Consider the following 16,055-nt stretch of genomic DNA (forward strand, 5'->3'; position numbering starts at 1 on the left):
GAGGGACACGCGACCATGAGAAAGGTCTGTTACAGGGCTGACCCAAGATTCAGCCAGGTGCAAGGGCACGTGTGGGTAGTGCCACAAGTCAGGAAGAGGGCATGCTGTGTTCTCCATCTCATACAGCCAACGATCGTGCGACTGAGGACACTATTTGCCTAAAAGGCAGAAGACCAAGCAAATGGTACCAAGCAGATGGTAGTAAGCTCTATTCTTTTACCATGATTTTTTGTTTTTAAAGGTGAATTCAATAGACTGATCCCAGTTTCAAGAGGTAAACAGCAGTGGAGGGTGCTGTGTCTGCCAGAGCTGCCTGGACCAGCTCTGGAATGACATCTGAACACAGAAACCCATGTTACTCCTGTTCTGCAGGGGTCCTTGCACTGTCCTTTTTGCCATTATATCCAGAGTATGGATTCAGCAACATAGCTAACAGCTGTCTTGTGTCATTTGCTGTCTTGTTCTCTAGCCGGGCAGGGAGTAGTGCAGATTGTTTCAGCAGGGAATGTCTGCCTAAATGTGTACTCTGCTCTCTGTTTATGTTGGAAAAGGAAAGATCAAAGCATATGCTTGGAGTTAAAAATGGAGGCTGTGATTAGAGACCTCATCTCATTCCCAGTCACATATGTATGTACGTGTACTTACACATATGTATCCCTGTGCCTCATCACTGCTGGAACCTGGGGCAGAAAACAGTTCTCTGAAAATCAAGCTGTTCCTTTAGATGGCCATCAGAGGTCAGGGCTGCCTTTGAAGGCAAATGGACTTAGCCTTACCTTGGCTAATTAGTTGTCTGCAATGAGGAGAGACCCAAGATTAGGTGATAGTGGCTCTGTTGAGTCAGAATAAAGCCCTGACCAACCTGGTGCCCTGTCTCAGACAGCACAGTGCTGGAAGCATAAGAAAAGAGCACAAAAGGGGACAGTGAGACAACAGTCCTTATTCTGATATGTCTTTCCAGCTTCTGGTGCTCTGTATTGAGGCACTTTCTGAGCTCCAGGCTGTGTCTGAACTGCTGCTGTGGGTAGTGGCTGTTGGTGGATTCCCGTGAATTTATCTATCTTTTTTTAATCCACTTATTCCTTTGGACTCGACATCAGTGGCCTCCACATTCAACTACCCGCTGTGTAAAAAGTGTTTCCTTCTGGTTATAAGGGGAAAAGAGTAATTATTCCCTGTTTGCTGTCTCCATCCCACTCCATGCTAAATACCTCAATCACAACCGAATTCAGCTGTCTGCTTGGTAAGCGAATGAGTCCTTGTCTATGAAGTCTTTTCAGTTACAGAAGCCATTTGGTACCTCTGATGTTCTTGCTGCTTCTCTTCACTCTACTATACCTTTTTGAGATGGCATGACCAGAATTGCATGCAGTGCTCAAGACATGGGCACACCAGGGACTGACAAAATTGCAGAAGGATGTTTTCCATTTTGTTGTCTCTTCCTTTCCCATTTGTCCTTAGCATTGTGTGGGAGTTAACAAGTAGCTCTATTGTTAGAAGACCCTACAGGGACAGACTTGCAGGCTGCTCCTGGAGGAAGGATGCGGATAACAGGACATGATTTATCTATTTAATTTATGTTGGACTGTTTGATTTTGCAAAATTAACTTCCTCCCTGAAGAAAGACGTCAGATGAAATCTTTGGTTGAGAGGTGCAAGGGGAGAGTGAGAGATTAGTGTTCATAGCAGTGCAAAGCTGTGCGCTTTGATCCTTCCTCATGCTTGCTGCTCTGCTCCACTGTGTGTCTTGCCTGCAGGACAAAGTCTGGGGGCAGGACTGGGCAGACAGCCTTATCCAGAAACTGCCAGCCAGATTGTTTCCCTTGGATCAGGCCCTATCTCAGCAGTTATGTCCTTGGCTTTTCACATGCAAAAGAAGCACTTTATTAAAAGAAACAAGATATTTCCCAGAGTCTGACAGCTTGCATTTTGAACTATCACCCCTAACAAGGGACCTTAAAACTGACCCCAAGACGTTAATTTAACCATTACAATTCCATTAGTCTAATTTGTCATGAAACATCTTTAACTAATTACCTGCATTTGTAAGTTAGTCCACATGTCATGAGATAAGAAGTCAAGCATAGTCATAGGTCACTGCTCTGGGCTGCCATCACATAACGCAGACCCGAGATGAAAGGGAATTCAGAGCTGATAGGACGAATCTAAACAACAGCTACTCAGGCAGTACAAGGCAGCCATGGCTGTAATGTAAAAATTGGACCATTGTTTTAGAAGTGGTGTTTTGGAAAAGATGGGGCATGCCCTCATTAACAGAATAAGATCTAGGCAGACTGAGCATAATGCATTCCCCGCAAGGATTTGTCTTAAAGGTGGTAATTTGATAAATACAGGTCCCCACTAAGACCATTTGCTAAATTTGGCAGACAATAGTATCAAACATTTATGACTGAATTTAGAACTGTCCCTTTTCAAAGAGACATGATTATGTCCTGAATGTTACTTTAAAAAGCTCATTTGGGAACTGCTGTTGGTTTCCTCAAATGACAAATGTTGAAACGGAGGGAAAGACCAATTAGGAGTCTGATTAAAGGTTGTTCAAGCCTTTCACTGAGTTGTATGTTTGGATTCAGCTCCCTATTGCTCATTGGAAAACTGCCCATGTATTTATAGTGGGAGCTGCAACATGCTGCGTGCCACAAACACCTCTGTCTCTTAGATTTAGGCAACTGTAAACTTCCTTTCATTTCTCTCGTTTCAGTGCTTGTGACATTCCCCTAGAGACTAGATGAGGAGGATATGGTATGTGATTAATGAAGGATGAAGCATTCAGAAAATTTCCTCATTCTTTTTTCTGTTCCCTTCTTCAGTGAGAGGAGGTGCAGAAGGAGGTGGCCAAGAGCGATTCCCCCCATCAATATACAGAGCGTCATCATCGCGCTTTTGGCTGCCGGTGCTGGGTGTGAGGGGTAATTAAATGCCTGCCTCCCCCCCAGCCCTCCGTCCCTTAGCTCATCCTTACAGACAGCAAACGCAATTGAATTCTTCACTTCCATCACTCATCTGATCAATACAAAGGGCCAGCAACGACAGAGCTATACTGGTCAGGCCAGCCCTACCTTTGTACTCCCTAAGTACAGGCTCTGTCCAAGCCATAAATCACAGCTACTCTAAATTATAGAGGCTGCCAACACATCAGAGGGCTGGAGCGGGAGCTCCCTGTGATCACAGCAGGGAGGGGAGGATAAGGAAGGCCCTGACCAAGCTGCCTTTTCTGTACTCAGGAGCTTTATTCAGACAGCAAGGAAGAAAGAGCACCTGGGAGTCTCTGTGCTCCTCTTGCAGGCATAAGCCTGCCGCAGTGGCTCAGCAGTGCTCTGGCGTTACCTGCTGTCCTCAGGAAAAATTGAAATCCTCTTTCTACAGACCATAAGGCACTCACTGAGATAAGGAGGAAACTTCCCTTGGTGGTGTATTGCTGCAGTCTTTGTACTTGCAAATACCCTTTTTCGACATCCCTGTGGGGAGAGAGGACTCAGATTTGTATCTTCCCCTTATCGACAGCCAGCACTGGGAGTGCTCTGTCCTCTTCAAGGAGGAGCGACAGCATCACCAGGCTGCCCCCAACTCCTGCCACACAGCAGCAACAGCCCTGTGCTATCACATGGCCTGCTGGTGTGAACACCATAGCACTTCTTTCTTTCCTATGTGGAAGTTCACCTGTTATTTTCTGCCAATATTCCTCCAAATCTTTAAAGACAAATGAATCTTCAGGTCTCCAAATCTTTAGCCTCTCTGCAATGGGCATAAGGTATCTACCAGTCTGCAATGAAAAATCACAGACGATCCATCCTTTCAATCTCTTACTTTTATCCTAAGCTGATAAGGGAGGCCCTCCTGTGCTTGTCAGCTTTGCATTCTTGGTGTGTGCAGCATAGCTGAGTATTGCAGATTAAAGGTGAGGAGTTGAACAGGGAAAAAACGCAGGAGCGAAGCAGCTGTTTAATGAGATAGAGGGGCTTTCCTCTTGAAAACTGCTTATCCATATCCTGTCTGTTGGTAATTGCAGACTATTTTCTTTATGGACCATGTTAACACTGTTTTCCCAGTTTAATATATTTTACCCTTTTGCAGGATCATCTTTTCACCTTGGTAGCATTAAATCATTCTTTACGAAATTGTTAGTGACCCGCAACATATTTTTGTCAAGCTGCTTAGTTCTACCCTGCACATCTTTTGTCTTATAACAAAGTTCACGTGTATTCAGGAGTCAAAGCTTAGATGTTCTCAGTCTATACCCAAGTTTGCACCCTTGCAGTTCCAGATTTGGAAACTCCTTTCCACCCAAGCCTGTCTCAAGCTGTAATAGAACCTTTAAAGTTACAAATCCAGATATTGTCGAACTGACTTTCGGTGATAGGATGTGCTATGCTGACAGTTAGAACCAAGCCTTGGAAAGATGAGCTTCTTGGCAGCTGTTTTAGCCAGCTCATGTCACTGGCTGTCTTTCTGCTAGAGTTGTTTTCATTTTTGCAAACTCCTCCCTGTGCCTTGCTCTGTTTTTCAGGTGGACCCTTCACCTCCTGGTGCTCCTGAGAGTCTCAGGTAGGACAGCTTCACCACTGGACCCCGTGCCTCCATCAGTGGTGTCATTTGCTGGGATTCACCTCCAGAAAAAGACTTAAGAACCCATCATTACAAAACCTGCGTAAGTTTATGGGGGCCAGAGCAGCCAAGAAAGGTCACTGGAAAATGGCTAACGTCTGTACGCTGCCACTGTACATACCACTGTACATACCACTGTCTGCGTTGGTCTCTGGAGACAGCACAACAGTTGCTGATGGAGAAAAGCAAGAGAAAAGAAAGGATGTATCTGTCAGGAAGACGCGCAGTCATGCCTCAGGCTTGGTAGGAGAAATAGCATGTGCTTCTCAGAGATCTGGTTGTGGACAGGGCATTATTTCCCCGATCTCTCTCCAACTTGCTCCTGGAGGTCCTTCTGCTGTGGTTGATGTGAACAAGCCTGATTATTTATATCAACTCTATGCAATTGGGATCTGCTGGATTGCTCCTGGATTGCAACTTAGGTTAGAAACAGGAACATATCAAGGTTAGGAAAAAAGTGATCTAGGATTTTTCAAATGCCAAAAGTTCTGATCTCTTTTGTACAGATAATGTAAATGTTTGTATATGTATAAATTATAACACTGGGATCCTGGGTTGGGATAGGAGGGGTTTGCTGTGAGGTGGGGGCTTCTGAAATGGCAGAGGCTTGGGGTCATAGTCTGGAGAAGATGGGGGTCCTGCTTGAAGAGTATTGCCACAGTCCAGAGCAGGAAATCATACTGGGTTTGAGATGTGGGACAGAAGAGAGAGAATCTGCATCACAAGGGATTGAAGGAATTTATTTTGAGGACTTGAAGGACTGAAGTAACTTATTTCACATGACTCTCCCTCCCCCATCCCGTGCACATGACTGCATGCAACAGTAATTTTTGCTGATGGAAATGTGGTAGCTCTATTTTCTGCCCCACCTTCAGCTCCTTGTCTTTTTACTTGTCCATACAGTATCATATACCCTATGGCATCATACAATTAAAATAGATGATTATGCAGATGCAAATGGATCCCTAAGGAAATCTAACACATGGACATAACACCACAGGCAAGTTTTAACTGATTATGCAGCTATAAAGAAGTTTCTTCATTTTAAAATTAAAAACATTTTAACTTTTTTTTCTTCTTTTTCAGTGCTAACAGTAACATTTTCCTTTCCAGATAAAATCTGAAATGGAAGAAAGGGAGCTCAGGCTTAAAACTGAGTACCTTATGGAAGTGCAGGCTATAGGTTTCTGGGTTTAGAAACCTCTGAAAAGCACAAAATCTTTCACCCCCCTTACAACACCCCTCCCTCCTGCATGCAGAGTGCAAACCCTGTGTGCGTTTGGCTTCCAGATCTGTGACTCCCACCCTTCTTTTTGTAAGCAGTGAATTTTCTCCCTTTCAAAGCACAGATTTTATGCCCCTGTCATGCCCTGGGGAAAGTTTTTGCACGGCAAGTGCCCAGGGTTTTTAAATAATATGGAAACTCCTTAGTTTATTCTGTTTCTGTACTGCTACCACCAGTTCATGATTTCTGTTCCTCTGTGGCCTCTGCTAATGCATAGTGTGGCCTGAATGGGGTGGTTTTCTCTGCAATTCCAGTGATAAGTGGCTGTGTGTACAGTGACTGTAGCCTTCTTGGTAGCACTGTTTCTTGTTACGTCGTAGAGAAGAGGTACCACTTTTTTCACCATTCCATCATCAGCCTGATTTTACTATTATTACCAGCAAGCGATGCCAATACTGTTCATGTTTCCTTGTCCCAAGACTTAATGGATACATTCAATGACCATGTTAACCCTTCTCTATTCTCAGTAGCAGCTTTATGATGGTATTGCCTTTCCAAGCCACAGCTGATCTTGCATGCCTTCACACCAGTTAATCCAACCTCTTTTGGCTTCTTTCCCAAAGGTGTAGAGTTCTAAGGGGAAAACTCAGCAAGTGTATTTTCCCTCGATATCAGCGGATCCAGAATTTCTTCTTTTCCTGTCTACAGGGCTGCTCATTCCTCTCCATTGCTATCAGCAATGAGGGACAGACACTACTTACAGAATATCCTCTTGTTTTAGGGGAAATAAGGAGGAAATCAGGAATCTAAACCAAAGCTGTCTACATGTTCTATCTGAAGGTACGGATCTGGTGGACCTGCCCTGCTGCTTGTGCTGCTGATTAAAGAATAGCATGTTATATAAAGAGCAACACATAGTCTTTAAGAGTGATCTTGCAGTGAAGCAGGAGATACAATGCATTTGGAGGGATCGAGGATTAGCTGGTGCCTGAAGCAGAAACTGCATCTCCGACAGCATTCCTCAGAGCAGCATCAAGAATTCTGGCAGACCACAGCAGAACTTTCCTAATTCATTATGTCCTGAAAAGCAACTGTTTTCTGCTCATTAGACACTAATCAAGGTCACCCCTTCATTGCTGAATGCTCTGCATTCACTATGCTGTTGGCAGGAGGGCTTGCTCTGCTCCTGTGTGTTCAGAAAAAAAAGACCAAAATAAAATAAAAGGAGAAGAAATCCTTTGGCCAGCCATCTGCTGGAGCACAGGCCATGGACACAGTGCAGATACAACTGCCTGGATGCCCTGTGACCCATCTTTCCATGGAGGAATTCACTGGGAAAGTAGATTGTGCTGGACTGTTCCTGCAACTGCAGTTAATCGCACCTTTTCTGTATTACTGCTACAGGATTAACACAAACATTGCTCCTATTTTCAGGCTTATCAAAGGCAGCAGCACATCTCTCTGATCTCCTATTTCCCTGCTCTCTTGAAAGTGTTTAAATGAATGGAGCATTGATGAGCAGGGATGTGGTGCCAGGAAGGATGGTGTCATTTAATGCCTTGCTATTTATGCTATTTAATGCCTGTGTGGCTTTATATGTCCTGGGTGACTTGCTAACCATCTGGCACCCTCCACCCTTTCATAGGACAGACGGAGGTGTAGACAGCCCCTTCATTTGTCTCCAGCCCAGAGTGACCAGCAGCAATAAAATAGTATAGTTCCGATGTGCCGGCTCCTACACAGCCTGCACCTGCTGTCACTGAAGGATGAAGCTTGGAGGCCATGGTTTGGTGACCCTTGATATCACACAGTTTGGATCTCAGTGAGCTATGGGCACATACCTGTATTTCTGTTGAACTCGTTGGCACATGCAACCTGGATTTTTCTTCCAGCTGTAAAAAGCATAAAGATATCTGATCTGCCCTTGCACCTGTTTGTACACAGTTAACTTGTCAAAAGGTTTCAGACAAGCTGGAATCAGCAGAATTGTGTATGGCACATCAGCTGCTTGTCCTAAGAGTCCTACAGCTGGATTTGCTGTATCATTGAATCACGGCCTGAATTTTTAGCTTTATTACTTTCACAAACCACAAATACTTGGGTTGTGTCTTCCAATCTACTAGGAAGTGGGCTGAGATCCACCCCACTGCTTTCACACCGCTGTCAGCTGGCATTAACTTTCAGTCATTTTCTCCTTTGAGGCCAGATTGAAATCAGTGACCTAGAAGTAAAATACTCTGTATTTTGTTAGCAAGCAGTCCCTGGAGTTGTGCAGTCTAAATTGGGATGTTGTCTCAGCGAGCTCTTTTGTGTATCTTCCTGTGGCAATTGTACTGTAATTACCAACAATCCTCTTTTTGGTAGCAGAATTTATTAATTGCTTTCCACTTTCTCCTATGTATTTCTGCTCAGATCACAGTGAAGTAAGGACTTGCTTTAGTTTGTGGAGAGGTCATGATGTCCTACCGTAAAGCATTCGTTTTCTATGATGACATTGTCAGAGATTATATTACGGATTCACTGATATTTCTGCAAGGAGGGCAAACTGGAATCTGTGTTTGAGACTTTACTGCACTGTCTGTTAGCAATACAGCTGTGGGATCCGACCCTGAAAACGCTCACGCCTGTGAAAGTATTTGCAGAAGGAAGGACTAGTCATGTGTAGAAGCAGTTTCACATCAGCCTTCATGTTTATGGGATCACTTGTGGACAGTGCCGATAGTCTGCTGGGAGGTGCTGGCTGCCCTTTTCAGTGCTGTTGCTGAACACTCATTTTATTCAGCCTTTTGAGGAAGTGCCCAGCTCACATTGTAACTTTAATGCAGACTGTTAATATGAATAAGTTATATCTCCATGGGTTTTTTGTGTGCAGATTCAAGGTCAGATCCAGTTGGTCACTCTGTGGCGGCATCTAATGAATTGCCAGCATCCCAGAAAGCATACAATTTGAGATTAGAAGCAGCACCTCCTTATTACCATGACAGTCAATTGCAAGTGGAAGTGCAGTGGAAAAAAGGGCAAGGTAATGTAACATGTGAGTGGAATAGCACTCAATCCTTGTATTATGAAATTGTCATTCTGTGCCACTGTTCAGCATAAATGGACTAATCTTCACTTTGAAAATGAGGAGAGCTTGACTGTTAAAGAATAGGTCATTTGGCTTCTGGCAGCAGCAGAAGATGCTGTAATATTAGCTGTAAGAACTTGTGCATTCTTGGTAAGGAGATAAAAATGATTAAATTGCACTGCTTGCTTCTCTGTCTTCTAAAGTAATTCATATTTGCACCCGGATTCATCTAAGCATTTGCATAATTCCTCAGGCCATTCCTATTCAGCCAAGCATTTCAGCTTGTGCTTAAACTTAAGCAAATGCTGAAGCTCTTTTCAGTTCCTGGGGCTTCAGACTTGCTGAACAAGGTCTTGGCCATTAGTTTGTAATGTTTCAGTAGCTTCTGAGATTACCATGCTGTAGCAAATGGAAGTTTGCTTTATTTGTTGTATTACAGCCTGAATATTCTTTAATGACTCAGAAAGGTTAAGGGAGAAGATCTTGGGGCCCTGGAGAGGATCATTTTCAATAGAGTTCTCTGTTGGAAATTCGAGAGCCAGAGAACTGGGGTCATGTGTCCCAAGAGTTTCATGGACTCTGCAAAACTGGCAGTCACACTGACTGCCTCCCTTCCGCTGGGTTCTTCCTCAAAAGGAATGAGCAGAGCCAAGGGGAAAGTTTTGTTGGGCTCTTTGGGACATGGAGCTCTTTAGGCCAAATTCTGTTCTGAATTATGCTTTATTATTCCAGAGTGACTTCTTAACTTTAGTAGGGTTATGCCAGGTGGTAGTCATTGTCGATGCAAATTGTAGTTTTTTAAAAAAAACTTTGAAAAATTGCAATATTACAATAAGAGTTTCTGTCCAAACTTGGGAGGAGGGGATGGAGAAGAACCTTGATATGCTGATTTTTTTTGTTTTATGAGGATGGAGAGTTCAAAACATAATGCCTGGCATTATCAAGCCCTTGTGTGTCAATGCAGTTTAGCGTCAGAACTTGCTGGCCAATACAGTTCTATTGCTTCATGAAGACGTGTGGGAACTGGAAATTTTTTAAGTGGGATTGACCCCAATCTAAAATGAAATGTTTGGTTATGGCTTTTTAAAGAAAATACAATAAAACAATTGACTTTTTTTTCTTTTGGAAAAAATAATTTTCAAACATTTGGTAGGAAACACTCTACAGAATATATTTATGGCCCGAAGTCCTGTTCACAGTGAAGCTAGTGGGAAGTTTGCTGTTGACTTCCATGTGGCCAGAATTTTACTGAGGTTTCCTTTGCACCAGAGGGATTGTGTGGCTCTTTATCTGTAGGTATTAAGGTAACTTCAAAGCCTCCTGGCCCACTTCAGAAATAAAAAGTGTTCATAAATATCTCAGCAATTTGTTGGAGGTCTTGCTCCACAAAAGTAACATGGGTTTTGTCTCTATCTCAGAGAGCCACAAGGAGCTTCATCTGTATTTGTTAAAACAGAGACCAGTAACATGTTCTCCTAACAGCAGCAGTAGAAAGGGCAAATGTTCAGTTTAGTGCTCTGCTTTGCTGGGCTGTCTTCAGATCATCACTTTAAAATGTTTATTCTGTGAAGGGGAATTGTTGCAAGATCCAGATGCAGGTGTTTACAGTGGGATCATACTTCTGTTTTAACGTAGGGCTGTGCATCATACCATCTCTGTTTTCCTGGTCCCAGTGCATTCACCTGCTGCAGAATTTTCCTGTCTGTGTAGCAGATTTTATTAACCCCCAGAGATGCCTATTTGGAAGCTATTTTTCCATCCCAGTTTGGGGTCCCACTGTTAATCTTTTATGAGCAAGGAGCAGTTCATTCCATTGCTGGGTGACTGCAGTCCTTTGTTACCTCTTCTTTACCTGGAAAAAGGTGTCAACCGTAGTGAGAGGGGGAAGATAAAGGACTGGAAGAAACAGAGGAGGGTGAAAATAAGTCTTTCTAAGGGAAAAGGAGTATTCAGGGTGCAATTTTCATGAGATACAAGCATTTGGAAATTCAGTAAAATATGTCTGCAATGTTTTTTGTAAGCAACAGTAAATGAAAGTACAGATAGTTCTGGACTTAATCTATACATTTGTCCTTGGATTTAGGGCTAGCTCAGAGCAATTTTCCAGTTTTGCGCTTCAAGTCCATCTCTACCTGCTTTACTGGCAGGTTCCACTGCACTGAGGACAATACTGGTAGACACAAACAGAGCAGGACCTTCCACGGAAGAAGTGGTTCCTAGGAGGGGCTTGAGAGCAAAGTTTCAAAAGCATGATGTTCCCAAAGAAGGGCCAAATTTTTCAGAAGGGCTGAAAAATAAGCACTCCTGCTGTGACAGATGGCTGCGTATTTCAAAAGATCTTGCCATTAAAGCTGGCTGGAGATTGTCTATTCTTTTGTTTGTGACAGGAACTTGGGTTTTCTGTTAAACATAATAATAGTGGAGAATGGGCAGATTTCCTTTCAGTGTTCTATTTCAATGTGAGAGTTTTAATTGTGTTGTTCAGGGAAACTCTCACTCCTCTAATACATTTATTTACAACTTGCTGTGCTGGAAAGCCATGTGATAGATGGTTCCGAAAGTCTGATGACCTGCTCTGGTCCCTCAATGGCATGAAGCTTTTCTGAAGCTCTAGCCGAACACAAGTGTGCTGTGTGTGATGTTGTGGACAGAGCACTCAAGCACACTGCTTCCATTCAGGTTTTTGTGGGTAAGTTTCTGTTTAGGTTTTCCAGAGTGGGTTAAGCTTTGAGATACTTGATTTGGGATCCTGAGCCGTGCTCTTCAGTGGGTGAATGCCTTCACTTGTGGCTGTTCACATTCAGGATTGGGAGTGAAAGTCAAGTTGTATTTGTATGTACCTGGGCACTCTGACAGTGGGATGTTGGAACTTGAAGCTGTTTGTCAAAATGTGTGTTTTAACATTTTCATGATTTAACTTTCCCATCCATAAACTGGAGGTAATTCTTCATCATCAGCAAAGGACTTAAAGGTTCAGCATTTATGCATGCAATTTTGGAGAAGCAGAAATCCAAAAAATCCTTCTCTTCCATCTGAAAGTCTCAGAGCTCTTTTAAACTGTTAATTAATTGAGCAATCATAATGATGTGCCTGTGGGGATGAAGGGGGAGGAATAATTTACAGGTGGGAGAAATGAGGCATGAATGACTTCCTAGCCTTACCTGTGCCGTGCTGTTAGTCTGTGTCAGATCCAGACAGATACCGTCTGTGCTGTCTCCTTTTGCATCTGTGATGGGTGGCTGGGAACATCAGCTTCCTCCCCGCTTCCTCCTCTTCTTTTGTAGGGAACCCATTTCCTTATCATCAGGCTGCTGTTTCATGGAACATGTTACAAGGAGTTCATGTGGCCCATCTCTTTGAAGGAGCAGGCTTGGAAGCTGGGACATTTGTTTCAAGTCCCGAGTGCCACCCACTGAACAGGGCATGGCCAGAGAGCTGTCTCCACTGCAAGGGAGAAAGGGAATCAAGAAATGAAACTTCTGGGTGCTCTTAGGACAACTGCACGTTCTGCCCTGCCTTCCTCCTCCTGACCTGATGCACAGCCAGCTTACTATGCACCATCCTCTGCACACCTCCCACAGCAATTCAGGTTGTATCTTTGCTGCACTGAGCAGAGTGGCTCAGAATATCTGACTTGGCTCTGGTATACCAGCTCATCTCTGAGGAGCACCGTGGGCCCTCTCTGTCACCCTTCCTTTCCTGTCTGAACCCCTGTATTGGGCATCAGTAGATATCTGTACAGAAAACGTTGTGAATCTTCCGGCATACGTAGAATAAATGAGCACAAGGTTAATTCAAATTGTTTAAAATTGATGGGATGGGCAGGGTAAAAGTACTGCTTAGGAAAACACACAATTTCATCTACAGCTTGGCTGGGAATCCTGTTTAAATTTGGTTCTTAAACACAGCTGTGAAACTCATGAAGATGTCACATTGGTTGCTCACCCAGCAACCTTTATAGCCTCCTGGGAAGGTAATAAAAACACCAATAGCGAGCATTAATTCTAGCAGGCTGCTTCGCTTCATTCCTCTGGCTGCTCCTTGTCGAGCTCCTGCAACTCAAGACATGAAGTTTTTCTTCTAGCCAACCTCGTTCCAACTGCATCTCCCTACCAGTTATTCATATCTGGAAAGGAAAAGAAAAATACTGACATAATTTGCTGGTCCCTGGAACACTGGGTTTTTTATTTAACCAACAGGGCTTATGGTTACCTTTAGCCATGGCTTTTTAAGTAGTATTTAGCTGGATAGCAGTGATAAGCCCTCCAGGAAAAAGCAGTGGTAAAGTGGTGGCTCATGATAAATACTTTGTACTGTCTATAGTCATGTTTTCCATTCTTTTTCAGTTTATGTATCTTGTAAAAATTTTCTGGTAAAGCTACTACCTCCTGTGTGGTGAATTTAAGCCTATTGATTTCTAGCTTTCCTAATTGCATTTTATAGACCCCCTACTGCAGCTGGGACCAGAGCTTGAAACACTCTGTTCAGCGAAATGGATTGTCTTCCACAGGTCGTTGACACCCTATATTCTGCCTTATCTAAATTAGGCTGTCTCCAGTATTCTCTGATCTAATCCCAAAAGTAAAGGGTGTGTGTTATGTGCAGATACAATGCTTACACATAAATTTCCTATTGAGCAGATATTGGAAAAGGAGATGAAAGCAGGTAGAGCTTGACCTCGCAGTTCAGCGCACATGCAGCCGGGGATGCAGTGCCTGCTAACAGCTGGCTTTTCTGCACCTCGGCAGGTGATGGAGTTCCCACTAGTTCAGGAGCCCACTGCCAATGGTTATCACATGGTGTTGTGAGAAATCTCATCAGTCAAAAGTGTCTCATAAATAATTTAGAGGAAAGCAATTTGCACACACAGCTGTAGCTGTTTGCAAAGTCACAGTTATACCTGCCAGGGCAATGTGGAAATGGAAATTTCAAAACCATTTTTTGAAGTAGCCGGAATGGTCTAGCTTGGAGCTAGGGTTGGTGGGTAGTTGTTGATGAGTAAGAATTAATTGCACTTTCATGTCTTTTTATGTGTAATGAAATCCAGGAGAGAATTTTAGTATTTTTTGCATATTGGGAAAGGGATCAAAGGGATGCATAGTTTGAAAAACTCCAGCAGTCAAGGCCTTATCCTTCCAGAGGCTCTGCAACTCGTTCAGCTTCAGAGTGAAGGGGACAAGTTTTAACAGAGACTTGGACTTGCACTTTGAAGGCATCAGCTAGTTAAAGCTTGTCTGTATGTACAGACTGTCCAGGGAGGATAGGCAGGAGGAAAAGTCAGAAGATATTGCTTGAAATATCTCATCTGAGTATGCTTGCCTTGACAGATCGATGGGAGTAAATTGCTTGAAAACTTCTGAGTAATGACAAGGGAGAAAGGAACCTGCTCTTTAAGAATCTCAAGCAACTACAGAGAAGGTGAGAAAACAAAGATTTGTTTGTGCAGGTGAGTCCTGGGAAGGTGTTATCCATATTAAATCTGGAGATGGCACCAGGCTGGGGAGGGCATGTAAATATATTTTAGGATAGGGTTAGACATCACCTACCTTGATCCTACCTTGGGACAAGGGGATGGAGCAGATAACATCGCAAGATCCTTTCCAGCTCTTCTGGTAGCTGTGCATTCAGTCACAGTATCTCTGCTAGCTGAGTGCCCATAACATGTTTATCTTTAGAGGATGCCCCCTTAGCTAGGGAATAATTACTCTAGTTTTACCAACTGAGAACTAAATCACAGTGTTTTGCCAAATTAGGCTGTCTCAGACCTAAACTCTGAGATTCTTCCTCTTCCTAAGAGGAAGTCTGACATTGTAATGCAAAAAATGCATTCAGATGTGTTTTGATTGTACTATGAATGCTACAGAACAGTTCAACCTACGCTTAAAGACCAGATGAATTACAAAAGATTAGAGTTACAATTTGTAGCAGTGGCATTATTTTACTTTGTGGTTCTCCTGTGCAAAAATATATCACAGTTCTCACTGTTCTCCTCACCATTTGTCCAGTTCTTCTAAATCAGACTGCCGTCACCTGGCCAAGAAAGTAGCATAGAAGCCCGAGGAACTACCTGCCACTTTCTGGTGATCAAGGCCTCCATCCAAGAAAAAATTCACTGGTGAGGCTTAGTAAATGAAAGCAGCAGCTACTCATTGACTATGAACTGGATGAAAATCCCTGCAGTCAATCAATAGGCTGCCCTAGCTGGTCTGGCCTCACAGAGACAAGTAAGACCTCCTGTAATTGACATTAGTCACACTCTATCTAGAAATCTCTTACAATAGATTTTGTTTCACTGCAGTGGGAACTTTCTCTAATATCTTATTGAATACATCGTGGCGGTTCACTTTTTTGGACTGCACAATGATTAGCCATTAGTGTATTTTGCTAAGATGCTCAACTCAGCTATTTCATTTGCTTATTTCTTTCATTTATTTATACTTGTTAAGTTTTCTTAGAATCCAGGAAAAGTCTGGAAGAATGTCCTCTAGAACTGCAGATGAATAGTTGCACAACAGCCAGAACTTTAGTAACCTCAAAAATCTTTATTGAGCTGATATTCAGCCTTCAGGTCACTGGGGTGAATTTGGAGTAGCTGGGGTTTTGTCTTCTTGTGAGTTAATCCAACTTCATTCTAATTTAACAAGTTAGCTAGCTGTGATCAGCATTTGGCTTTTAAGTCAATGTAACATATTTTGTAAGATTTTAGATCACATTATCTTGTGAATCACAAATAAGTGTGCAAGACATGTTAGTTAAAATAACTATCTAACATGCATTAAATGAACATCTTTCCCTCCTATCCAAAGAAAAGTAGTGACTGCAGAATCTGGATCACTATCCATACAAGTCTACAGGGATATTTACAGGTAGCCTTCTTGAAGCAAGCTGATCTTTACAACGTTATTGCAGGTATGTATTGACAGTACTGCAATGCAGAAATGTGAGAAACTACTAAAAATCTCAACTAGGTCAGATAAGAACGAGTCAGGATTTTGTCTGAAACAATAAGCATAATGTTTTCATAATACAAGAAAATATTCATTGTAAGGAAAGAGATGAACTTTTGTGTTTAAAAAGGGTATTATCTGGCTACAGGTTTTGGCTGGGCTCTGCTAGTGACTGCACTGTACATGAAGG

Source organism: Falco biarmicus, chromosome 13, assembly GCF_023638135.1.
Source record: "Falco biarmicus isolate bFalBia1 chromosome 13, bFalBia1.pri, whole genome shotgun sequence".
In the NCBI taxonomy this organism is placed as follows: domain Eukaryota; kingdom Metazoa; phylum Chordata; class Aves; order Falconiformes; family Falconidae; genus Falco; species Falco biarmicus.